Source organism: Pristiophorus japonicus, chromosome 1 (assembly GCF_044704955.1).
Source record: "Pristiophorus japonicus isolate sPriJap1 chromosome 1, sPriJap1.hap1, whole genome shotgun sequence".
Taxonomy (NCBI): domain Eukaryota; kingdom Metazoa; phylum Chordata; class Chondrichthyes; family Pristiophoridae; genus Pristiophorus; species Pristiophorus japonicus.
The window spans coordinates 183,462,688-183,489,599 of record NC_091977.1 but is presented as its reverse complement, the minus strand read 5'-3'; the positions used below and the strand labels follow the sequence as shown (position 1 = coordinate 183,489,599).

The 26,912-nt window shown below is 47.5% G+C and overlaps 1 long non-coding RNA gene across 1 annotated transcript in view; it reads right to left on the bottom strand.

Annotated features, from left to right (window-relative positions):
* The window catches only part of LOC139236384 (uncharacterized), a 28,322-nt gene extending 16,688 nt beyond the window's left edge, over positions 1–11,634 (bottom strand). The window contains exon 1 of the long non-coding RNA XR_011588509.1: positions 11,540–11,634. This is a non-coding gene — a long non-coding RNA (uncharacterized lncRNA). The remainder of the gene's footprint in view (positions 1–11,539) is intronic.
* Positions 11,635–26,912: the final 15,278 nt, after the last annotated feature.

The following is a 26,912-nucleotide window of genomic DNA, read 5'->3' as shown; positions in this document are numbered from 1 at the left end:
GTGTAGCTCAACGACAGAGGTTGGGTTGGTCTTGGACCTGGCCTGGAGACGGCGAAGGTTGGACAGGTTCCCACTGCTTCTGTAGTTTAGTTCCACTCCAGCGGGGAGCTTGTCGACTGTGAGGTGGACCATGGCAGCGAGGAAGATTGAGAAGAGGGTTGGGGTGATGACGCAGCCCTGTTTGACCCCGGTCTGGACGTGGATTGGGTCTGTAATGAATCTGTTGGAAAGGATCACGGCCTGCATGTCGTCATGGAGCAGGCAGAGGATGGTGATGAACTTTTGGGGGCATCTAAAACGGAGGAGGATGCCCCATGGACCCTCGCGGTTGACAGTATCAAAGGCCTTTGTAAGGTCGAAGAAGGCCATGTACAAGAGCTGGTGCTGTTCCCTGCATTTTTCCTGCAGCTGTCGTGCTACAAAAATCATGTCCGTTGTGTCCCATAGGGGACAAAATCTGCAATCTGACTCCGAGAGGAGCTCCTCAGCCACAGGGAGAAGACGGTTGAGGAGGATTCTAGAGACGACTTTCCCAGTGACTAATAACAGGGAGATTCCTCTCTAGTTGCCGCAGTCGGATTTGTCCCCTTTTTTAAAGATGGTCACGATCACTGCATCTCTCAGATCTCCCAGCATGCTCTCCTTCCTCCAGATGAGAGAGATGTGGTCATGTATTCGCGCCAGTAGTGCCTCTCCGCCATACTTCAGTACCTCAGCAGGGATTCCATCCACTCCCGTAGCCTTGTTTTTATTGAGCTGTCTTATGGCTTTTTCTACCTCATGCAGTGTTGGGGTTTTACTGAGGTGGTGGTGAGTAGCATGCTGCGGGATGGAGTTGAGAACACTCGCGTCAAAGGCAGAGTCTCGGTTGAGGAGATCTTCGAAGTGCTCCTTCCAGTGGGTCCTGACTGCCTGGGTGTCTTTGATGAGTGTTTCCCCGTTCTTGGCCAGCAGTGAGGTGGGGTTTTGGAAGTTTAGACCGTAGGTGGCCTTAACTGCGATGAAGAATCCTCGCATATCATAGCTGTCGGCCAGCTGCTGTATCTCCTGTGCTTTCCCCATCCACCACCTGTTCTTTATGTCCTGGGTTTTTTGTTGGACCTCAGCCTTGTGGAATCTGTAATGCTGCCTTGCTGCTCCCGAGTTGGGTTGTTGCTTAAGGCTCAGAAATGGCCTGCACTTGCAATCCATTAGCTCTTGGATCTCCTGATCATTCTCATCAAACCAATCCTGGTGTTTCCTGGTTGAGTGACCGAGCGTCTCTTTGCAGGCACTGGTTATGGAGGCCTGGATGGCAGACCTAAGCCCTGTGGGCGTTCTGCATCTCGCGGTCATCAATGCACGCCAGGTTAGCTGTGAGGCGTTGAAAGTATAAGGCTCTCTTAGCTGGGTCTTTAAGTGCCCCGGCATTGACTTTTTTGCGGCATTGCTTCTGCTGCCCCCTCCGCCTTGGGGCTATGTTGGTGTCAATGATGCATCGGATTAGGCGGTAGTCTGTCCAGCAGTCGTCAGCTCCTGTCATGATGCGGGTGATGCGCACTTCCTTGCGATCCCTGGCTCGGATGATGACATAGTTGAGCAGGTGCCAGTGTTTGGAGCGAGGGTGTTGCCATGATGACTTGTACTTGTCCCTCTGTGGAACAGAGTGTTGGTGATGACAAGTTCATGTTGTAGACATTTTGTCAGGGGTAGGGTAACGCTGGAGTTAGCTTTCCCTACCCCCTCTCTGCCAATTACGCCTCCCCAGAGGGCTGTGTCCTTGCCGACCCTGGCATTGAAGTCACCGAGGAGGATCATTTTGTCGTCCGCAGGGATGCGGGACACGGATTATTCGAGATTGGAGTAGAAACCCTCTTTGGTCTCATCTGTTCCATCGAGTGTTGGGGCGTACGCACTGATGACTGTGGCGCATTGATTCCGGGATAGGGTGAGTCGAAGAATCATGAGGCGTTCGTTAACCCCGCAGGGGGAGACTTTGAGGCAGTCGACCAGCTCATTTTTGATGACTCCTCCTGCAGCGGCGTGCCTTCATTCCGCCAGCGGTGGTGGGCCTTCACTCCTCCAGCGGCGGCGGGCCTTCACTCCTCCAGCGGCGGCGGGCCTTCACTCCTCCAGCGGCGGCAGGCCTTCATTCCAGCAGCGGCGGCGGGCCTTCACTCCTCCAGCGGCGGCAGGCCTTCATTCCTCCAGCGGCAGGCCTCACTCCTCCAAAGGCAGCTGTCCTTCACTCCTGTCTTTATGTAGTGGGATGCTGAAGCACAGATCTTACGGATATCCAAACAGGTAAGTTTACTCTGGGAACACCAGCAGTTGCTCGAGTGCTGTTTGTCAGGAGCTGTTGGCTCAGCACCCTATTGAGCACAATATAAAAGAAGTTGATAACTATGAGAGATTTGCGTAACCCTAATAGTAGCCCCAGGCAATACGAGCAACAGAAGATGAGTGTACATGTGTTTGTGATCTCTGTAGCTGTCAAACACATTTGATGTTGTCATGTATCTTACATTATTATATATAACTGTATCCTAACATGCTATACATGACTGTAATAAGATATGACCTGTAACCACCAGCATAAGTTACCACCAGGGGTGCACTTGCAAGAGACAGGTATATAAGCACAGGTTTCAGGCAAGTGCAGCATTCCAGAGCTGTGAAATAAAGGTGCAGGTCCAGAGTGACCTTGACTTCACTACATGCCTCGTGTGAATCTGTACTGAGGGGACAGGACTTTACAGTGGCGACGAGTTATGGGATTACAGAATCCACAGAATGGCGAACAACGGATCAGATGAAAAGTACAATGCGGGAGACAATTGGGAGGACTTTATAGAAAGGCTCCAGCAAAGCTTTGTAACTAAAGACTGGTTAGGCGACGATAAGGCAGACAAGAAAAGAGCCCATCTCTTGACCAGCTGTGGCTCGAAAACATACGCTTTAACGAAGGATCTGTTGGCACCCGAGAAACCAGCAAGCAAGTTGTTTGAAGAATTGAGCACACTGGTAAGAGACCACCTGAAGCCAGCGAGCAGCCTACACATGGCCAGACACAGGTTCTACAACTACAGGCGCTGTGTGGGCCAGAGCATACCCGACTTCGTGGTGGAACTTCGGAGGTTGGCTACTTTATGTGAGTTCTCCGATGAACTGAGGAGAGAAATGCTGAGAGACTTTTTCATTGAAGGAATAGGCGATGCAGGCATATTCCAAAAGCTCATAGAGACCAAGAACCTGACCTTAGACGCAACAACACTGATTGCACAGACATTCTTGGTAGGGGAAGAAGAAACAAGATTGATTTACAATGCAGGTACGACAACTAACGAAATATCGGAACAAGAAGTTCACAGCACTAAACAAGCTGCTACCCCCACACACAGACAAAACTGGGAGAACAGGCTCTCGACAGCAGGCAGAAGCCATCAAGGGCCACAGGAACGGCCGTTCACACCTCATCAACCCACAATGCGAGCAATCAACTACAAACTGAGAGAAGCTCAAGAGGGATCAGCCAGATGCAGCTCATTCTTTGGGAACACTTTGAACAATGGAACAGGTCTGTGCTGGAGGTGTGGAGGTGGGCACTCATCAAGGGGATGTCGATTTCAGCTGGCTGTTTGCAGAAATTGTGAATATACAGGGCATTTGGCCCGCATGTGCAAAAAAACAGCAGCTCGGCTGGTATACGAATCGGATGGGTCGGAAAGCGGACCAGAAGATGGTGGGGACAGTACCCAGGACACCGATGTACAGCGGGTCAACACGATCAATGGCCACTGCTCCTACAACAGGACGCCTCCTATAATGGTGAGGGTCCTACTCAACAGGATATCTGTCAACATGGAGCTGGATACGGGAGCGAGTCAATCTCTCATGGGCGCTCAACAATTTGAACAACTGTGGCCGCATAAAAGAGACAGACCAAAACTCACAAGGGTCAACACCAAACTAAGGACCTATACCAAAGAAATCGTACCAGTCTTCAGCAGCGCCATGCTCTCTGTCACACACAAACGGACAGTGAACTGACTTCCCCTGTGGATTGTCACCAGAGACACCCCAGCACTGCTGGGGATAAGCTGGCTGGCAAAACTAAACTGGAAATGGGATGATGTCCATGCCATGTCATTAGAGGAACGGACCTCCTGCTCAACGGTTATAAAGTGATTTGAACATCTCTTTCATGCAGGTGTGGGCACTTTCAAAGGGGTCAAAGTCAAAATCTACATCACACAGGATGCTAGACCAGTCCATCACAAGGCCAGAGCTGTACCCTATGTGATGAGGGAAAAGATTGAACACGAACTAGACAGGCTTCTGCGGGAAGGCATTATATCACCTGGGGAATTTAGCGACTGGGCAAGTCCCATCGTCCCAGTCATGAAGCCTGATGGATCCGTACGAATCTGTGGGGACTACAAATCTACCATAAACAGAGTCTCCCTACAAGACCAGTACCCGCTGCCCAGAGCGGAGGACTTATTTGCCACATTGGCTGGAGGTAAACTTTTCTCAAAACTATACCTCACATCTGCGTATATGACGCAAGAATTGACCGAGGAATCCAAGCTACTCACCACCATCAACACACATCGAGGCCTTTTCATGTACAATCGATACCCATTTGGCATCAGGTCGGCAGCTGCCATATTCCAGCGCAACATGGAGAGTCTGCTCAAGTCCATCCCGGGGACGGTTGTATTTCAAGACGACATTCTTATCATGGGCAGGGACACCGACTCCCATCTCCGTAATTTGGAGGAAGTACTAATGCGGTTGGATCGGGTTGGCCTACAAGTCAAGAAATCCAAGTGCCTGTTTCTCGCACCCGAGGTTGAATTTTTGGGCAGAAGGATTGCCGCTGATGGAATCCGCCCTACAGAGTCCAAAACAAGCAATTCGCCTGGCACCCAGGCCCCGGAATGTCTCAGAACTGCGCGCCTTTCTCGGGCTACTCAATTACTTTGGGAACTTTATGCAGAACTTGAGCACGCTGCTGGAGCCTCTCCACGTGCTACTCAGGAAGGGGTGAGATTGGTTTTGGGGGGACGCCCAGGAACGTGCCTTCAATAAGGCACGCAACCTTCAATGTTCCAACAGTGTTTTGACTTTCTTTGATCCAGGTAAAAAGCTAGTTCTCACATGCGATACGTCAGCGTATGGGGTCGGGTACCTTTTGCAACATGTCAATATTGTGGGCAAATTACAACCCATAGCTTTTGCTTCCAGGTCACTTTCGCTGGCGGAGTGCGGGTACGGAATGGTAGAGAAGGAGGCGCTCGCGTGCGTGTATGGTGTCAAAAAGATGCACCAATATCTTTTCGGGGCCAAGTTCGCATTAGAAACCGACCACAAGCCCCTCAAGTCCCTCCTATCCGAGAGCAAGGCAATAAACGGCAACGCCTCGGCACGAATTCAATGGTGGGCACTCATGCTGGCGTCCTACGACTATACCATAAGGCACAGACCAGGCACAGACAACTGTGCCGACGCGCTCAGCAGACTACCCCTGGTGACCACGGAAGGGTCTGACGAACAGGACTGTGAGATAGTCATGGCAATCAATGCCTTTGAGTCCACAGGTTTGTCCATGACGGCTCGCCAAATCAGAGCCTGGACGGCCAGCGATCCCCTTAGTAAAACAATGTGTCCGAACCGGTGACTGGGCAGAGGCTCGCGATGCTTGCCCCGAGGAATTAAAACCCTTTCACAGGCGCATGCATGAGCTATCACTACAAGCAGACTGCCTGATGTGGGGCAGCCGAGTAGTCATGCCTCTGCGAGGCAGAGAGGCATTTGTCCGGGAGCTCCATCGCGAGCACCAGGGGATCGTTCTCATGAAGGCCATAGCCAGATCCCACGTCTGGTGGCCTGGTATTGACGCGGACTTGGTGCTCTGCGTCCGAAGGTGCACCATTTGTGCCCAACTCAGCAATGTCCCCAGGGAGGCTCCACTGAGCCCCTGGCCCTGGCCTACCAAACCGTGGTCGCGGGTGCACGTAGACTATGCGGGCCCATTCATGGGCAAAATGTTCCTCGTAGTTGTAGATGCATTTTCAAAGTGGATCGAATGCACCATTTTAAACTCGAGCACAACCTCCACCACTGTGGAGAGCCTCGCAACCATGTTTGCAACACATGGAATCCCTGACATATTGGTCAGTGACAATGGTCCATGCTTCACCAGCGCAGAATTCCAAGACTTTATAATTGACCACGGCATAAATCACGTCAAGACGGCACCGTTCAAGCCGGCCTCCAACGGCCAGGCGGAGAGAGCAGTGCAAATCATTAAACAAGGCATGCTTAAAATCCAAGGTCCCACGCTGCAGGGTCGCCTGTCGCAACTGCTGCTGGCATACAAATCTTGTCCGCACTCATTGACTGGGATTCCCCTCCGCACAACTGTTGATGAAAAGGACTTTAAAAACAAGGCTCTCATTAATCCTCCCAGACATGCACGAAATCGTTGAGGCGAAGCGCAGTAAGCTGACTGAGTACCATGACAGAAATTCGAGGGAGAGATGGAATGAGATAGGGGACAAAGTGTTTGTACTAAACTATGACCGGGGTCCCAAATGGCTTGCAGGGACAGTAACGGGCAAGGAAGGAAACAGGGTACTGGTAGTACAGATGGACAATGGCAAAACCTGCCGGAGGCATGTAGACCAAGTCAAAAGCAGATTTACCAACAACACTGCGGAACCAGAGGCAAACTACAATGTGGAACTCGCACCACACCTGGTGGACAGATAGAGGGAACAGCCTGAGGAAAGGGCAATCCCAACAGACAGCCCAGGCGAGTCAGCAACAATCACACCAATCGAAACAGACAGCCCAGACGAGATACCAGCAACCACACCCAAAGAAAAACAGACACCAAGGCAAACAACTGAACCACAACTCAGACGCTCCATGCAAGAGCGTAGTCCACCTGAGAGACTGAACCTATAAAGACAATAAGACCTTGGGGGAGGGTGATGTCATGTATCTTACATTATTATATATAACTGTATCCTAACATGCTATACATGACTGTAATAAGATATGACGTGTAACCACCAGCATACCTTACCACCAGGGGTACACTTGCAAGAGACAGGTATATAAGGACAGGTCTCAGGCAAGTGCAGCAGTCCAGAGCTGCGAAATAAAGGTGCAGGTCCAGAGTGACCTTGATTTCACTGCATGCCTCATGTGAATCTGCACTGAGGGAACAGGACTTTACAGATGTGAATCAGCATTCTGGGTATAAATCAATCTAAGGTGACCCTGGAGTCTTTTGTCCTGTTTTCAGGCACTATTAATCAACCATTAGCAATCCACAGTCATGTAACAAAGCCTCAGAATATGTTAATAGCCTATCTGGAATAGGTTAAAAATGAAGTGCCACATATTCAATAGAAAGTACCAAATGTGGGCCTGAGTTTAGCTTTGCGGCACGGCAGTCCTGACACCCATCATTGCAAAATCACGATCATCCTACTGCAATTTCCTCTCACATCCCTCATGACACATGCAGGGCAGTTTGGAGGCCAGGAAATGCCATTTGTTGGCTGACCACTACTGGGAGGAAGAACGCAGCATATGTTACAGTACAGCGGGACCTGGGGGTACTTGTGCATTAAACACAAAAGGTTAGTATGCAGGTACAGCAAGTGATCAGGAAGGTGAATGGAATCTTGGCCTTTATTGCAAAGGGATGGAGTATAAAAGCAGGGAAGTCTTGTTACATCTATACAGGGTATTGGTGAGGCCACACCTGGAATACTGAGTGCAGTTTTGGTTTCTATATTTAGGAAAGGATATACTTGCTGTGGAGGCAGTTCAGAGAAAGTTCACTCGGTTGATCCCGGGGATGAGGGGGTTGACTTATGAGGAAAGGCTGAGTAGGTTGGGCCTCTACTCATTGGAATTCAGAAAAATGAGAGTGATCTTGTAGAAACCTATAAGATTATGAGAGGGCTTGACAAGGTGGATGCAGAGAGGATCTTTCCACTGATGGGGGAGACTAGAACTAGAGGGCATGATCTTAGAATAAGAGGCCGCCCATTTAAAACTGAGATGAAGAGAAATTTCTTCTCTCAGAGGGTTGTGAATATGTGGAATTCGCTGCCTCAGGGAGCTGTGTAGCTGGGACATTAAATAAATTTAAGACAGAAATAGACAGTTTCTTAAACGATAAGGGGATAAGGGGTTATGGGGAGCGGGCAGGGAAGTGGAGCTGAGTCCATGCTCAGATCAGCCATTATCTTATTGAATGGTGGAGCAGGCTCGAGGGGCCTTATGGCCTACTCCTACTCCTATTTCTTATGTTCTTATGTTCTTCTGTTCTTAAAAGGTTAATGTGTTAAAGGGCAAAATCACTTCTCAGCAGAAATAGAAACCTCAATGGTTTCAGCAGGTGGAACGGCTTTCCCACCCCCAGCCACACATCAATTCCAGAAGACATTTGAGAAAGTCCCTTATGAGAGACTGTTAACCAAGGTAGAAGCCCATGGAATTGTAAGCAAATTATTGACCTGGTTGGGAAAATTGGCTGAGCGGCAGGAGACAGAGAGTAGGAATAATGGGTAGTTACTCTAATTGACAGAATGTGACTAGTGGTGTCCTGCAAGGATCTGTGTTGGAGCCTCAACTATTCACAATATTTATTAATGATTTAGATGATGGGATAGAAAGCCATGTGGCCAAGTTTGCTGACGACACAAAGATAGGCAGCATTGTAAGCAGTGTAGATGGAAGCATAAAATTACAAAGGGATATTAATAGATTAAGTAAATGGGAAAAACTGTGGCAAATGGATTTCAATGTCGGCAAATGTGAAGTCATCCACTTTGGATCTAAAAAGGATAAAACAGGTTACTTTCTAAATGGTGAAAAGCTAGAAACAGTGGAGGTCCAAAGAACTTGGTGGGGTACAGGGGGGAGGGGTCCAGGGACATTGATCATTAAAATGTCATGAACAGGTTTAAAGAATAATTTGAAAAAAGGCTAATGGAATACTGGCCTTTATATCTAGAGGACTAGAATACAAGGGGGTAGAAGTTATGCTGCGGCTGTACAAATCCCTGGTTAGACCACACCTGGAGCAATTCTGGCCACTGCACCTTAAGAAAGATATATTGGCCTTGGAGGGAGTGCACCATTGATTTACCAGAATGCTACCTGGACTCCAAGGGTTAAGTTATGAGAAGAGATTACACAATTCGGGTTAAGGCGTGACTTGATATAAGTTTTCAAGTTATTAAGGGGAACAGATAGGGTAGAGAGAGAGAAACTATTTCTGCTGGTTGGGGAGTCTTGGACTGGGGCCATCATCTAAATATTAGAGCCAGACCTTTCAGGAATGAAATTGGGAAACACTTCTATACACAAAGGCTGGTAGAAGTTTGGAATTCTCTTCCGCAAACAACGATTGATGCTAGATCAATTGTTAATTTTAAATCTGAGATTCGCAGATTTTTGTTAACCAAAGGTATTAAGGGATATGGGCCAAAGGCGGATATAAAGAGTTAAGTCACAGATCAGCGATGATCTCATTGAATAGCGGAACAGACTATCTTTTACACCAGAGACTTACCTCCTTCTCCTCCACCTTCAAATAAAAGGACATTCCCACATCCACTATCCATCTTACAACTTGACAACACATCAGTTCTCTTTGCCCCTACATGACAATAATTGTCACCTGAGTCAAGACATCAGCACCAAATGTATGTACTCTTTCCTGCATGATTCTGACCTCCATCAATTACAAAGTGCCATCTCAGTACACGTTCTACTTTATTGCAGTGAATTGCAAAGTGCAGAAAATCAACCTACTCTATTTTAACATTGTCCCTCAAGGTGCTTACACGTGAATTTTTTAAAATCTATTTTTGTGCGCCTTATGAGGGCCAAGAGGTGGTTGGCTCCTCATGGTTTCAAAAGACTTATGGAATTGAGGTGGCATTTGTTTCATGGTAGCTTGCTCCAAGCAGGGATCCGCCACTGGCTGCATCCATGCAGCTTATCCCGAGGCAGCCTGTCTCAGCGACCAACTTCCACAGGCATGGTGCTCTGAGGGGAAGACCTGGCATGTGCAGCTGTCCTGAAAGGCAGGAGTAGTGGGCAAATCTGAGACAGATTAATTGGTCGTTCATTCAATTGCTGTTGTTGTACACAAGTTGGCTGGCATGTTAACCTACATTGCATCTGTCACTCAGCTTCAAAAATGATTCATTGTATGTGTTGTATCTCAAATGATTGGCCCAGAAATCCCAGCCGGCTGCTTCCCACGGGCGATCGAGGGAAAAACCTAAAAAAGATGCGTATTTACTTGAAGCTGCTGCGCCCTGATGAATTCACGGTCCTGAGGCCTCCACTGACTGCGCGTCGCAGCGCGTGCACATCAGGAAGTATGCAGGGCTCGAGCTGCAGTCACATGGCTCTGGGCAGCCAATCAAGATATGTTCTCATTCATAATAATGGGAACTCCGTAAGTTGGAGTTCCCATTATTATGAATGAGAAACCCACCCCAAACACACAAAACTCTAATGAAAAATAGAAAAAATACACCACATATTTTTATTAATTTAAATTAAAGTTATTTATGTATTATAAAATAATATATATTTTTCCGATTCTTTAAAAAGTTTTTTTAATTATGGTTTAAAAAAAACTTACTGTAGTGGGGAGGGTTTTTAACAATAAAATGTGTTTTTATAATTTTATTTTAAAATGTTTTTGTGTATTTTAAAACTCTTATGCCTGTAAAAGTAGGCTATGCATCTGCTTTTATCAGGCGCAAGAGTTTTCAGGACATCCGTTGGGCAAGATATGGGTAAATACCGCAGTCTTGCCCTTGCAAATGTCCTGGCTGCCGAGATATGGAAGATCTGTCCAGCTCCAGCTTGACAGATCAGAAAAGTCGATTTTCAGTGCATGCGCATTGTGTGTTGAAAACCGGCTTTTGCGATACCTTCCCGGGTCTGTACACATTTAGTACGGATCCGGGAGGACGGAATTTCCACCCCAATATCATACAGTGTGAGAGAATATATGGGTATTTTGTAAATTGCAAAAGACACTCAGTGCTGAAAGTAGGGCTGAAGTAGTATTAACCAATTATAAATAATCTTAGATATAAGGCCCCAATTTTGGCCATGACTTGCATCAATTTTTTTGGAGTAAGTTGGTTTTTCGAAGGTTCATTAAAAAATCCCATTTTCCCCAATAAACTTGCTCCAGAGTAACTTAGTTAGGTACGACTTTTTTTAGTTCCGTTTTTTTTCAAAGGGGGGCGTTCCCAGACACTTACGGCAGTTTTGGCCATTTATGCCACTTTGGCCAGCTAACACTTACACCAAATCGACTTAGGTCAGCGTATGTGGCCAGCTCTGAAAAACGTTGTGGGCAGTTAAGAAATCGGCGCAGGTAAGTAAGGACCTGCACCCAAGCACCAAACATTCCAAATAAAAGTTAAAATAACTAAATAAAAATAAAGAACTCAGGTAAACAATTGATTAACAATTAAATATTTGAAGTAAATCCTACCTTGGGCCGGGGAAGGCAGCGGGCCGGCCTGTACGGGAGGCCATTCGGCGTGGGATAGGGGAGGCCGGCAACGACGCATTGGGAGGCTCGTGGGGGGGGGGAGGGTGGAGAAGGAAGGGAGGGAGAGGAAAGGCTGGGCTCGGCAGCATCGGGGGATGCCATCGGGAGGGTGGGAGGGAGAGGAAAGGCTGGGCTCGCCGGCATCGGGAGGGGGAAGGGAGGAAAGGCTGGGCTCAGCGGCATCGGGGGACGGCATCGGGAGAGTGGGAGGGAGAGGAAAGGCTGGGCTCGCCGGCATCTCGGGTAGGGTTCTGACAGCCAAGACTGCACTCAGATGCGGGCGACCATTCGGCCACGGCTAGGGGCGGCGAACATCAGGTCCCGCTGACAGCTTGCAGGACACGCTGGGAGGGCAAAGAGCATGCGCGCAGACTCCACTGCGCATGCGACGGCTGTAGCTCCGCACCCCCCACTCCACCATGGACACCGCGCCAGGACCTGGGACACTCGGCAGAGGGGCCAGGATACTAAGAAAGTTTTATGGCGCCCTTTCCAGTGCACATAGTCGGCGCATAAAGGATCAGTGTGCCATAAATACGGGTTGACCAAAATTGTGCCGGTTATAACTATTAAAACTATGGTTAAATGAACACACTGTCCATTTGGACGACAGATTAATCTGGTTTCATGCACAGACAGTGCACTGGATTCTCTATGGATCACAACAGCATAAATCTGCTACTAATGGTCCTTTGTACTTTTCTAGTGGACTCTAACACTAAAAACAATCAACTGTACTAAGTAGATTGCACTCCAGTGATTAATTTGGTGCAAGCTGAGATGAAATGAACCAATAGTGGGTCAAAATCATTGTAGATGAGGAAGAGTAAAGCAAATGAAATGGAGGTCAACAATGGCCTTATAAAACAAACTAATAGACAGAGAGAATTACCCTTCTGGTGAATTCCTGTGCATTGGTCTGTGCAAGGAGAAAATATCCACATATTGTTTTAATATTTAAAAGGCTTATTTTATGCTTACAAGAACTTGACAAATAAATAAAATGCTAATTCTTGAGCTTATGGCCTCACATTTATGTGAATGCATGAATGAAGCCTATTAGTACTGGAAAATGTCATTCTGGTCATATCTTCTTTGAAATGTGCAAAATAGTTGCAAATTTATTGTACTAGTGTTAATCCAGCTTCTAGCAATAAACTGTTGGCACAAATAAAACATAAATTGACAAAGAAGGTGCCACTACAGCATAAAATTAAATTTTGACTGGTGCAATACTGGGGGGCAGAAAATTTGGCTCCATAGCACACGATTTTTTGATGCTACAGGAGCTGTTTTGTGATGAAAAAGGCATCCCGCCACATGCGTGCACTTGGGTATGTTGGACGTTAGTGAGGGCGTTAGTATTGGTGCTGGGAGCATGCGCCAGAAATATGTAGAGTAGGCAGATTGTGACTTTAATCAACATGCAAGACTGATTTGACACCCGTGCTGCCATTTTTGTCCTTAACGTTGGAGTTAATGCTCTGTGTTAACCTCGCACAGCTAAACATGCATTCAGCAGCCTCAAAGACCCCCCATCAGTGATATTTAAAGGGATCAGCAACCACTCTAACATAAGTTGCTGATTAATTTCTACTGGCTCTGTCTAAGTTTGTGTAAGCGTTTGCAGATTTTTAGAGTTGTTTAAAGTTGGTGTGAGAGGGAGTGGTGCTGCCAGTGGAGGAGGCCTTGGTTCAGACTTCAAGGGTTCTGGTCAGACCACTTGCTCCCAGTCATGGGTGGTCCAGTTGTCATCTCCCTTGGTCTGCAGTATGACAGAGAGATGGAGCAGAGCCAGCGAAGAAGAGGACAAGCTGCTCGCAGAGGGAGGGGGAGGACAAGGGGAGAAGGGCTCTGAGCAGGAGGCCTTACCCACCTAGGGTCTTCCGAGGGCAATTCTCTTACCTCAGCCTGAGGCAGAAGCAGTGTGTGAGGCATCTGTGGTTTACGATGGAGTTTCTCACAGAACTCTGCCACCTCTTGAGACCAGATGCAAGATGTCTCAGACCGGGGCAAGGACAGCACTGCCAATGGCTGTGAAGGTGACTATGGCTGTGAATTTCCTCACATCGGGATCTTTACAAGCTGGAGCAGGTGACATCAGTAACAGCTCCCAGTTTACCGTCCACTGCTGCATAAGAGAGTTGACAGACACAGAGGCGCAGGAAAGGGGAGTTCATTGTCTTCTCTCTGACCAGAGGGAAGCAGGTAGAGCATGCATGTGGCTTTGCCAGAATAGCGGGCTTCCCCATGGTGCAGCAAACATGTGGCTTTGTGGGCCCTGCATCGAAATACTGAGATGTACCGCAACCGTAAAGGTTGCCACTTGCTAAGTGTGCACTTGGTGTGTGACCATGCTCAGCACATCATGATGGTGAATGCCTGGTTTCCTGGCAACAGTCATGATGCTTTTATTCTGCGCCAGTCTGCTGTTCCCTCAGTCTTTGAGCCACCGCAACAAACCAGTGGGTGGCTCCTGGGTGAAAAGGGCTATCCACTGAGCACCTGGCTCCTGACTCCGGTGTGCAACCCAACCGCACGTGGGCAGTATGTGCTAAGTTAGTGCTAGACTCCTCCATGCTCCTTGACATTGCGTTCAGGCTTTCTGGCAGACATGCCAATGCACCAAGCATTTCATTGTGCATACCGATAAGCTTACCTGAGGTGAAGGGGTTGTCTTATGAAGAAAGGTTGAGCAGGTTGGGGCCATACTCGTTGGAGTTTAGAAGAATGAAAGATGATCTTATTGAAATGTATAAGATTCTGAAGGGGCTGGACAGGGTAGATGTTTCCCCTCATGGGAGAATCTAGAACTAGCGGGCATAATTTCAGAATAAGGGAGTCACATTTAAAACTGAGATGAGGAGGAATTTCTTCTCTCAGAGGGTCGTAAATCTTTGCAATTCTCTGCCCCAGAGAGCTGTGAAGGCTGGGTCATTGAATATATTTAAGGTGGAGATAGACCGATTTTTGTACGATAAGGGAGTCAAGCGTTATGGGGAGTGGGCAGGGAAATGGAGTTGAGGCCAAGATCAGATCAGATCTTATTGAATGGCGGAGCAGGCTCAATGAGCCAAATTGCTTACTCCTGCTCCTATTCCTTATGTTCTTCTGTTCTTCTGTTCTTCTGTAGGCCGCCCCATTGAAGTCATCATCTGAGTTCTCTGTAGCAGGACTCGTCCTCTGGGGAGCTGGCACCTGCGCTACCCTTTTTCCCTGCCCTAGCGCTGCCCACTCATGCCCGGTGATGCACCACGTGCAAACCCCGCCTCAAATCTACCCTCTAAATTCCACGCAGAGCTAGTATTGGACCTGGTGGCTGCCAATGTTAGATTGGTTGACAGTGTTTCTTTTCATCATAACTCTTCTCTGCCTTGTCTTCTTCCAATGTTGACTGGACAGGTTGTGTTGCTTGGGTCTCTGAACTGAGAAAGGCTCAAGTGTGGGGTTGTGGTGAGGGGTGGAGGGAAGCAAGAGGTACATGCTTACACCATGTGCAGCTTGTAAATCAGAAGAGATTGTAGAATGAGGGGGAAGTGCTTGGATCTTGGATTGCTTCAGCTCAGTGATTGCCCTGCAAAGAATGGCAAGTTGAGTCACCTCCATGGGGGTAAGATTATGCAGGCGCACTTGTGCAACTTCGGGTTGCCTATGCTGCCTGTGATTGTGAGCCACCTTATTCTGCAAGAGAAAGGGGAGTGTATCAGTGAGTGTGGTGCAATGTGTTTGGGTGATGTAGCTGTCATGTTTGAGTAGCTGGCAGTGTGTGCAAGCTGTGAGATATGGGTGTGAGGCTTGCAACAGTAGTAAGTGTGTGAGGGTGAGATGAAGCTATGAAGTATGTGAGTCATGTTTGGTAGAGATTATTGGAAGGTGAGTGATGGGGGTGTGATGCATTGAGCATCGTATGAGGCTAGTAGTGCAGATGGTGGAATATGACATTTGAAGATTAATTCACTGACCTTGATGATTAGTGTGAGGTCATTAAACTTCTTCCTGCACTGCAGCCAGGTCCTCGGGGCTACACTGCTGGCATTGACAGCTCCTATTGTTATTTACGATTTTATCTGGAGGCCTCCTGGCCCCTGTGGAAACAGGACCTCTCTCCTCCTATCCACCTCCTGCACCATGGGCTCCAGTGCTGCATCTGAGGACCTTTGTGCATGCTCTCTCTCCCCTGTTGTGCTATCATTAGTTGTTGTTCCTGCACACCCAGCCAGTTCAATAAACCCCTTTAAGAGATGTAGATTGTCTTTAGGTAGTGCAAGCTAGTTTTAAGTGATGCTAGCCTTGCAAACTTGGTCCGCCTGCTGAGCAATCAAGGAAATGAGCAGGCAGCATGAAGTTAGCGTGTTTCCTGTATTCCTCCGAATGGTCCCATTTACGGGGTTAGTAAATTTCTCGGCCATATCATTTTTTTATTTTCCATACTATTTTTAAAGTCTTTTGAGAATTCCTGTAATTCACTCAAGTTGCAGTATTTTCCTTTGTTCACAAACTTTTTTAGTTTGCTAATTAAACAGAGCAAATCCACGAAAGCTACAATTTCATCTGCTGATTAAATAACTCCTATTATGTATAGAAGAACTCCACGAGGCTGAACATAAGAATTAGAAACAGGAGTAGGCCATCTAGCCCCTCGAGCCTGCTCTGCCATTCAACAAGATCATGGCTGATCTGGCCATGGACTCAGCTCCACTTACCCGCCCGCTCCCCGTAACCCTTAATTCCCTTATTGGTTAAAAATCTATCTATCTGTGACTTGAATACATTCAATGAGCTAGCCTCAACTGCTTCCTTGGGCAGAGAATTCCACAGATTCACAACCCTCTGGGAGAAGAAATTCCTTCTCAACTCGGTTTTAAATTGGCTCCCCCGTATTTTGAGGCTGTGCCCCCTAGTTCTAGTCTCCCCAACCAGTGGAAACAACCTCTCTGCCTCTATCTTGTCTATCCCTTTCATTATTTTAAATGTTTCTATAAGATCACCCCTCATCCTTCTGAACTCCAGTGAGTAAAGACCCAGTCTATTCAATCTATCATCATAAGGTAACCCCCCCATCTCCGGAATCAGCCCAGTGAATCATCTCTGTACCCCCTCCAAAGCCAGTATATCCTTCCTTAAGTAAGGTGACCAAAACTGCATGCAGTACTCCAGGTGCGGCCTCACCAATACCCTATACAGTTGCAGCAGGACTCCCTGCTTTTGTACTCCATCCCTCTCGCAATGAAGGCCAACATTCCATTCGCCTTCCTGATTACCTGCTGCACCTGCAAACTAACTTTTTGGGATTCATGCACAAGGAGCCCCAGGTGTGGCCTTAGTCTTCTTTATTACAACTCCAGAGTGCCTAAACAACATGGCAGCCAATCTTTTATACTGGCTCTGCACGTGTGTGCAGGTGATGATTAGGACTCCAAAAGTTGCGCCCTCTGGTGGTAAGTATTACATAGTTACATACATAACATCACTCCCCCCCAAAGTCTTCGGTACAAGTTATTTACAAGTTGAGGCGATCCGGAGCCCTTCGCTCCCTGGTTGATCGTCTAAGTTCAAACCCTGGCGTGTGTGAGTTGGTCGGACCATTGCTGCACTGCACTGCGGCTGGTCTGAACGGACTGTCAGGAATGGTGGGTTCATCCTCGTGATTGACAGCGAGGTTGATTGCTGGTTGGGTATGTGTTGGTGGATTGTCGATGGTGATGTCCTCTTCAAGTCGTTCCTGGTTGTCAGTAAATTGCAATTTGTTCTGATCTAAATGCTTTCTGCACGTTTGGCCATTTAACAGTTTGATTATAAACACCCTATTCCCTTCCTTGGCCAAAACAGTGCCTGCAACCCACTTGGGACCATGACCATAATTCAGGATAAACACAGAGTCGATAACATCAATGTCACGTGAAACAGCCGCGCAATCGTGGTACATGTTCTGCCGGTGTCGCCGGGTTTCCACATGATCATTGAGATCCGGGTGGACTAGTGAGGGCTGGTTTTGAGGGCTCTCTTCATTAACAGTTCTACCGGGGGAATCCCGGTGAGCGAGTGGGGTTGCATCTGGTAACTGAGCAGAATGTGAGACAAGCGAGTCTGCAGGGAGCTGTCCGTCACACGTTTCATGCTGTGCTTGATTGTTTGGACTGCCCGCTCTGCTTGACCATTAGATGCGGGCTTAAACGGAGCAGACCTGACATGCTTGATGCCATGGTGGGTCATAAACTTGTTGAATTCCGAGCTGGTGAAACACGGTCCATTGTCGCTGACAAGGACGTCGGGCAAGCTATGGGTGGCAATCATGGCCCAGAGGATTTCAATGGTGGCTGTGGACGCGCTGGATGACATGATTACGCATTCAATCCATTTGGAGTAAGCGTCCATTACTACTAAAAACATCTTTCCTTGAAAGGGGCCGGCAAAATCTACTTGGATCCTGGATCACAGTTTAGAGGGCCATGACCACAGACTTAGTGGAGCCTCCCTTGGTACATTGCTCAGTTGCACTGATGCACGCATGACTCCAATCCGAGTCAATGCCAGGCCACCAAACAAGCGACCTGTCAATTGCATTCAACATGATAATGCCTGGGTGGGTACTGTGTAGTTCGGGTATAAATGTTTCCCTGCCTTTTTTTGGCAAAACCACGCGATTACCCCATTAGAAACAATCCGACTGGATGGACATTTCATCTTTGCGTCGGTGAAACGGTTTAATTTCATCTTGCATTTCCCTGGGAACGGCCCACCAGTTCCCATGTTGGACGCAACTTTTTACCAGTTCCCATGTTGGCTGGTCCAGATCCTGATCTGGTGAGCTGTGGTGGATGACCCCTCACTCTCAAAAGCATCCATGACCAGTAGCAAGCTGAGAGCATTGGCACAGTTTTCAGTGCCTGGTCTGTGGCGGATAACATAGTCATAAGCGGATAATGTTAGTGCCCATCTTTGGATGAAGCATTGGTGTTTATACCTTTGCTCTCTAAAAACAGCGAAATGAGCGGCTTATGGTCAGTTTCAAGCCAAATAGGTATTGGTGCATTTTCTTAACCCCACATACACCTACTAATGCCTCTTTCTCGACCATACTATAAGCTCTCTCAGCCTTAGACAGACTTCTAGACAGGTATGCAACCAGTTGGAGGTTGCCCGATACATTGGCTTGCTGAAACACACAGTCGACCCCATACGATGAGGCATCACAAGCTAGCACTAAACGTTTACGTGGGTCATAGTGTACAAGTAACTTATTTTAACATAGGAGGTTCCTGGCCTTCTCAAAGGCTGTGACTTGAGATTTGCCCCAAACCCAGTCGTCACCCTTACATAGCAACATGTGCAAAGGCTCTAACAACCTGCTCAACCCAGGTAGAAAGTTACCAAAATAGTTGAGGAGTCCCAGGAACGAAGGCAGTTCCATCACATTTTGTGGTTTGGGTGCATTCTTGATGGCCTCTGTCTTTGATTCTGTGGACCTGATGCTGTCTGCTGCAATCTTCCTCCCCAAAAATTCGACTTCTGGCACCAGGAAAACACACTTGAAGCATTTCAGCATGAGTCCCACTCTGTCTGGGTGACTTAGAACCTCTTCCAGGTTGTGTAGGTGTTCGATGGTGTCACGACCGGTGATCAGGATGTCATCGTGAAACACAATGGTGCGCGGAACAGATTACAGCAAACTCTCCATGTTTCTCTAGAAAATGGCTGTAGCCGAGCAAATCCCGAAAGGGCACCTGTAGTATATAAATAGCCCTTTCTGTATATTGATGCATGTCAGTCTTTTTGAAGATTCAGCCAGCTCCTGTGTCATGTAGGCGGAGGTTAGGTCCACATTGGTGAATGACTTCCCCCCCCAACGTTGCGAACAGGTCATCTGCACTGGACAGCGGGTACTGGTCCTGTAGTAAGACTCGGTTCATTGTTACCTTGTAGTCTCCGCAGATTCTGACCGTGCCATCGCTTTTCAACCGGAACAATTGGACTGGCCCACTCATTGAACTCGACTGGCGATATGATTCCTTTGCATTGGAGTCTGTGCAGTTTGATCTCAACTTTCTCCCTCATCATGTACGGAACCACTCAAGCCTTATGATGGATGGGCCATGCATCGGGGCCTAGATGGATCTGTACCTTGGCGCCTGTGAAGTTGCCGATGCCTGGTTCGAATAGCAAGGGAAACTTGCTCAGCACTTGAGCACACGAGGCATCATCCACTGAAGATAGTGCTTTGATGTCTTTCCAATTCCATCTAATCTTTTCTAGCCAGCTTCTGCCGAATAGCGTTGGACCATTGCCTGGAACAATCCACAATGATAGGTCATGCACAGCTCCATCATACGATACCTTCACTGCCGCACTTCCAATGACTGGTATGGGTTCTTTGGTGTAGGTACGCAACATTGCATTAATTGGGCCCAGTTTGGGCCTTTGTGCCTTATTGTCCCACAGTTTCTCAAAAGCCTTCTGGCTCATTATTGACCCGTGTTCAACTCCATGGATATTGGAACTCCATTTAATTTCACTTTCAGCATTATAGGAGGGCTCTTGGTGGTGAAGGTATGTAATCCCATACACTTCTTCCTCGGATTGAGTTGCCTATGCTGCGTGATCTGCGCCGGATCGATCATCCTCTGCCACATGGCGTGTCGTAGCCATTTGCACATTCGCTGGAGGTGCCCCATCATTGCGCAGCCTTTGCACACGTAGTGCTTGAATCGATATTAATGGGCCCAACATGGTGCTAATGGATTCACAGTCATCCCCGATGGAGGACTCTGAGTCATCACAGGTCTTACAGCCGCAGACGTATAGGCCCTGCCATATGCAGTTCGGCTTGCTAGCGATGACATTTTATGCACAGTACTTGCCGATGAGCTTCGATATTGAGAAGATATCTGTTTGGTGTTATCGTCTGTAGCCATGCATGCCTGGGCGATCGCGATGGCCCTGCTCAGGTCTAGCGTTTCAGCAGCCAGCAGCTTTCGACGAATGACCTCGTGGCTGATGCCCTGCACGAAAAAGTCCCGCAGCCTTTCCCCCAGTGCAGCTCCAAAATTGCAAGGTCCCGTGAGGCGTCTCAGGTCAGTGGCATAATCGACCATGTCCTGGCCCCCAGAGCGATGATGCGTGTAAAAATGATACCTGGCCATGAGGATACTCTCCTTCGGCTTGAGGTGATCCCAAACCAGTGTGCATAACTTTGTATATTCCTTCTCCATTGGTTTTGTCGGTGCGAGCAGATTCTTGATGAGGCCGTATATTTTAGGTCCACAGATGGTGAGGAGAACCGCCCTGTGCTTGACCGCGTTAGTGTCTCCTTCCAGCTCGTTGGCCACGAAGTACTGGTCGAGACGCTCGATGAAGGCTTCCCAATCATCACCCTTGACGAATTTCTCTAATATTCCAATAGCAGCCATGGTTGTATGAAGGTTCATATTCTGTTACTTGTCGCCAGTTATTATGTCTAGAAGAACTCCACGAGGCTGAGTACTGTGAGCTAAACTTAGTGTGACCTTAGTCTTCTTTATTACAACTCCAGAGTGCCTAAACAACATGGCAGCCAACCTTTTATACTGGCCCTGCACATATGTGCATGTGACCATTAGGACTCCAACAGTCACGCCCTCTGGTGGCAAGCATTACATAGTTACATACATAACAACTCCTCACGGTCGCTATGATTTTATCACAAGGTGTTGATTATGCAGGAAAGAAAGCACTTTAGTCATTATAATCTGGAACTTTGTACAGGATACATATTAATCAAGATTGAAAAGGAGCCCTTTCCTCTTTTAAAGTTCAGGTTCAATGTTTCAGGGAGAATTCCACTCATATTACAAGGTAGTTTAAGGGAGCTTCAAGCTAAAGCATAAACTATGTGGGAGTTGTACATTCAGGTGTCCTTCAATTTTGTTCAACTGAGATACAAAAGAAACATACTGATTAAGTTCATAGTTTTCTATTTCCAGGTAATGCACTAATAGCAGAAGGAACAGGGTAAGAAAACAACTCCTTTTGCGATCATCTGTTTAATGGTTAAAGATAGTTTTAGGATTATCTACACATGGTCATCATCATAGGCAGTCCCTCGAAATCGAGGAAGACTTGCTTCCACTCTAAAAGTGAGTTCTTAGGTGACTGAACAGTCCAATATGGGAATTACAGTCTCTGTCACAGGTGGGACAGACAGTCGTTGAGGGAAAGGGTGGGTGGAACAGGTTTGTCGCACGCTCCTTCCCCTGTCTGCTCTAGCTTTCAGCATGCTCTCGGTGACGAGACTCGAGGTGCTCAGCGCCCTCCCGGATGCTCCTCCTCCACTTAGGGCGGTCTTTAGCCGGGGACTCCCAGGTGTCGGTGGGGATGTTGCATTTTATCAAGGAGACTTTGAGGGTGTCCTTGAAACATTTCCTCTGCCCACCTTTGGCTCGCTTGCCGTGTAGGATTTCTGAGTAGAGCGCTTGCTTTGGGAGTCTTATGTCAGGCATGTGAACAATATGGCCTGCCCAACAGAGCTGGTCGAGTGTGGTCAGTGCATCCAGGCTGGGGATGTTGGCCTGATCGAGGATGCTAACGTTGGTGCATCTGTCCTCTCAGGGGATTTGCAGGATCTTGCTGAGACATCGTTGGTGGTATTTCTCCAGCGATTTGAGGTATCTACTGTATATGGTCCATGTCTCTGAGCCATACAGGATGGTGGGTATCACTACAGCCCTTTGGACCATGAGCTTGGTGTCAGATTGATCTTCGAATACTCTTCCACAGGTGGCCGAAGGCTGTGCTGGCACACTTGAGGCGGTGTTGAACCTCATCGTCGATGTCTGCCCTTGCTGATATTAGGCTCCTGAGGTATGGGAAATGGTCCACGTTGTCCAGGGCCGTGTCGTGGATCTTGATGACTGAGGGGTAGTGCTGTGTGGCGGGGTCAGGTTGGTGGAGGACCTTTGTCTTATGGATGTTCAGTGTAAGGCACATGCTTTTGTACGTCTCAGTGAAGATGTTGACTATGATTTAGAGTTCAGTCTCTGAATGTGCACAGATGCAAGCATTGTCCGCACACTGTAGCTCGACGAGTGAGGTTGGGGCAGTCTTGGATCTGGCCTGGAGTTGATGAAGGTTGAACAGGTTCCCACTGATTCTGGAGTTTAGTTCTACTCCAGCGGGGAGTGTGAGATGGAGCATTGCATCGAGGAAGATCGAGAAGAGGGTTGGCACGATGACGCAACCCTGCTTGACTCCAGTCCAGACGTGGATTGGGTCTGTGATGGATCCATTGGTCAGGATCACAGCTTGCATATCGTCGTGGAGCAGGTGGAGGATGGCGACAAACCTTTGGGAGCAGCCGAAACGGAGGAGGATGCTCCATAGTCCCTCGTGGTTGACAGTGTCAAAGGCCTTTGTGAGGTCAAAGAAGGCCGTGTACAAGGATTGGTGCTGTTCCCTGCATTTCTCTTGCAGTTGTCGCGCCGTAAAGATCATGTCCGTTGTACTCCATAGTGGACGGAATCCACACTGTGACTCCAGGAGGTGCTCCTCAGCCACGGGGAGAAGATGGTTAAGGAGGATTCCAGTGATGGCTTTCCCAGTGGCTGATAACAGGGAGATTCCTCTGTATTTGCCGCAGGCGGACTTGGCCCTTTTTTAAAGATGGTCATGATTACTGCATCTCTGAGATCTCCCAGCATGCTCTCCTCCTTCTAGATGAGAGAGATGAGGTCATGCTGTAAGAGGGGTGGTCTCTATGAGGGGGTCAGGTTCCCTTCTGACCAGCTTGAGCGGTTCGAATCACGCCCCCTCCCTTGGGTTCTATACTCTGGATTTATTTGGGGATGTCACAAAAGTGCAAAGGACACTGGTTTGATGCAAAGAACTTTGTTTTTATTACGGTCGAAGTAATACAGGCTTATTACTCTAGTAAGAAAATACAAGGCCAAACTTACAATCACTCTAATAAAGGACAATACAAGGAAAGGTACAACGTCAAACTTAAAATCATTCTAATAAAGAAGCATGCACTACACATTCAAAGGGGGTTACAGTAAATTATACCTTCCATCTCCCAATACCTAATTCTAGCTAGGTTAGACTCCAGGGCAGGTAGGGACTACGCTTACCAATCCTTTTGATAGTTAATGGTAGATCGCGATTGTTTTTCCCTTGATACCACATTGACTGTGGTCGGCCACTGCTGCGATGGTCATGTTCTTCCTTCCTTCAGGACTTCAGGACTTCGAGGCTGGAGAAGTTAATTTACAACTGTCATGTTGGTTTCTCTCCTTGTCTTGATGACATACTCACAGTATAACACCTGGTGTAGTATGGCACCTGAGGTAGTAGCAGCCTTGTAGCTACCTAGCAACCGCCTAACCTCTGTTGAAAACAGTGACCAGTTGTACGATTTCAGTGTTCTAATCTTGCCGCCAAATCTGTTCAAAATCCTTTGTATAATTTTGGCTGGCTTGGTTCTTTTAATATTTTGTTGGGCTCATTAAAAATTGATACGCTTTGGGTGAGTTGATGTTCGAAAACTGTTATTAGTTTGGCAATTGCAATGACCTTTTGTGCTTAGTCTTTCACATACAGGCTGGATTGGGCCTCTTTGTGATGTATATGCTGAAATGGTTGTCCAGACCCATGTTGATGGGTAGCTACCTCTAGGTGATTTTGTGATGTTAATGTCTCTTGTGGGGGAAGGGTTTTTGAATACTCATTCTTCCAGACAGGTTAACTTAGTTCTCACACCCAGGTAGCCTCATCTAATCAGTCTGTCTCCTGTTAGTTCCGTAGGTACGCCCACAGCCTTGAGTTTGTCTTTTAAAATCCAAAATTCTGTTAAAGTTCGTAGTTCGTAGTAAGCACTTTAGAGTTCTAAACTTTTTGGTTGATAGTCCCAAATTGAATTTCCTTTTGAATGAGCCCAAATACTGGGGGGATTTCTTGTGAATTTTGCATCCCTTCAATGCATTCGTGCCAATAGTGACTCTCCACCATACTTTAGTGCCTCAGCAGGGATTCCATATGCTTCCGTTGCCTTTTTGTTCTTGAGCTGGTGGATGGCCTTACTTACCTCACGTAGGGTTGGGGTTTTGCTAAGATGGTGTCGGGTAGCATGCTGCGGGATGGAGTCGAGGACACTCGAGTCAAAGACAGAGTCTCGGTTCAGGAGATCTTCAAAGTAACTTCCAGCGAGTCCTGACTGGCTTGGTGTCCCTGATGACTGTCCCCTCATTTTTGGCCAGCAGTGGGCTGAGGCCTTGGGTGCTTGGGCCGTAGGTGGCCTTGACTGCTGTGAAGAATCCTCGCACTTCATGGCTGTCGGCCAGCTGCTGAATCTCCTGTGCTTTCTTCACCCACCATCTATTTTTTAGGGTTTTTTGTTGGACCTCGGCCTTAAGCTGTCTGTAAAGTTGCTTTGCTGCTCCCAAGTTGGGTTGCTGTTTTAGACTCAGAAATGCCCTACGCTTGCGATTTATTAGCTCTTGGATCTCCTGGTCATTCTCATCAAACCAGTCCTGGTGTTTCCTGGTTGAGTGACCGAGCGTCTCTTTGCAGGCACTGGTTATGGTGGCGTGGAGGGAAGACCAAGCTCTGTGGGCATTCTGCGTCTCGGGGTCATCAAGGGTCGCCAGGTTAGCAGTGAGGCGCTGGCTGTAAAGGGCTCTCTTAGCTGGGTCTTTGAGTGCCCCGGCATTGATTTTTTTGCGGCACTGCTTCTGCTGTTGTCGTTGCTTTGGAGCTATATTGATGTTGAAGATGGAACGGATTAGGCGGTGGTCCGTCCAGCAGTCCTGTCATGGCGTGGGTGATGCGCACATCCTTGCAATGCCTGGCTCGAATGATTACATAGTCAAGCAGGTGCCAGTGTTTGGAGCAAGAGCCATGATGCCTTGTACTTGTCCCTCTGTTGGAACAAGGTCGTGTTCCAGACATTTTGGACAAGGTGGATGCAGAGAGGATATTTCCACTCATAGGGGAGACTAGAACTAGAGGGCATAATCTTAGAATAAGGGGCCACCCATTTAAAACTGAGCTGAGAAGTAATTTCTTCTCTCAGAGGATTGTAAATCTGTGGAATTTGCTGCCTCAGAGAGCTGTGGAAGTTGGGACATTAAATAAATTTAAGGCAGAGATAGACAGTTTCATAACCGATAAGAGAATGAAGGGTTATGGGGAGCGGGCAGGGAAGTGGAGCTGAGCCCAAGATCAGATCAGCCATGTTCTGATTAAATGGCAGAGCAGGCTCGAGGGGCTGTATGGCTTACTCCTGCTCCTATTTCTTATGTTCTTATGTTCTTATGCTTTTCACCTGCCGCATTTTCTTTTCCATTGGCTTCCAATGGGCTGCCATCCAAGACCAACTTCACCCCCTTTGTATTCTTTTTCATTGTCTCATGGTACATAAGCATGAAAATGTAGTTGAAGCAGAAACCACTCTTATGTTCAGTTCCAGTTATGATCTCAATGAAGAAGAAGAATCCATCTACATCTCACTGATATTACAGACAATGATACCCACTTAATCATAAAAATGAAAATAAACCGTGGCCCTGAAATTCCGGCCTTGAATACGTACGGACCCGGCGAGGCCTCGCAATGCGCATGAACCGAAAACCGGCTTTTCCGATCTGTCAAGATATCTCTTGACAGATCCTCCGCATCCCCGGGAGAAGGACATCTGCATGAGCGAGCGAGACTGGGCTATTTGCCCATCTCTTGCCCAGCGAATGTCCTTCAAACTCTTACATCTGTTAAAAGCAGGCGCATAGCTTACTTTTACCAGCGTAAGAGTTTTAAAACATATAAAAATAAAATTTAAATACACATTTTCATAGTAAAAACCCTTTCCACTAAGGTAAGTTTATTTTAAATCATATTAAAATACATTAAAAAAAAATCCCCAAAATATATATTTTTTCCAAAACATTTAATTAACTTTAATTTCAATTAATTTTAAATATGTGTGGTGTTTTTTTATTTATTATGTTGAGTTTGGGTGTTTTAGGGGGTTATTCTCATTGATAGTAATGGGAACTCGTAAAATCGGAGTTCCCATTACTAGCCAAGAGAATACTGTACCATGATTGGTTGTCCAGGCCCACGTGACTCTAGCTTCTCTGTCCACATCTAGAAGACGTGGACGTGCTGCGAAGCGCGTGGAAAGAAGGCCTCCGACCGAAATCCAAGGTGCCTCTGGGACCACCAGGTACATTCGTAGAGAAATTTGGGGTCAGAGGCATTCGGCTGAAGGAACCCTCCGACCGGAATTTTAGGGCCATTATAATTGTAAGCATGTTGTCAAAACGACTCCTGTGAAGGTACCATGATA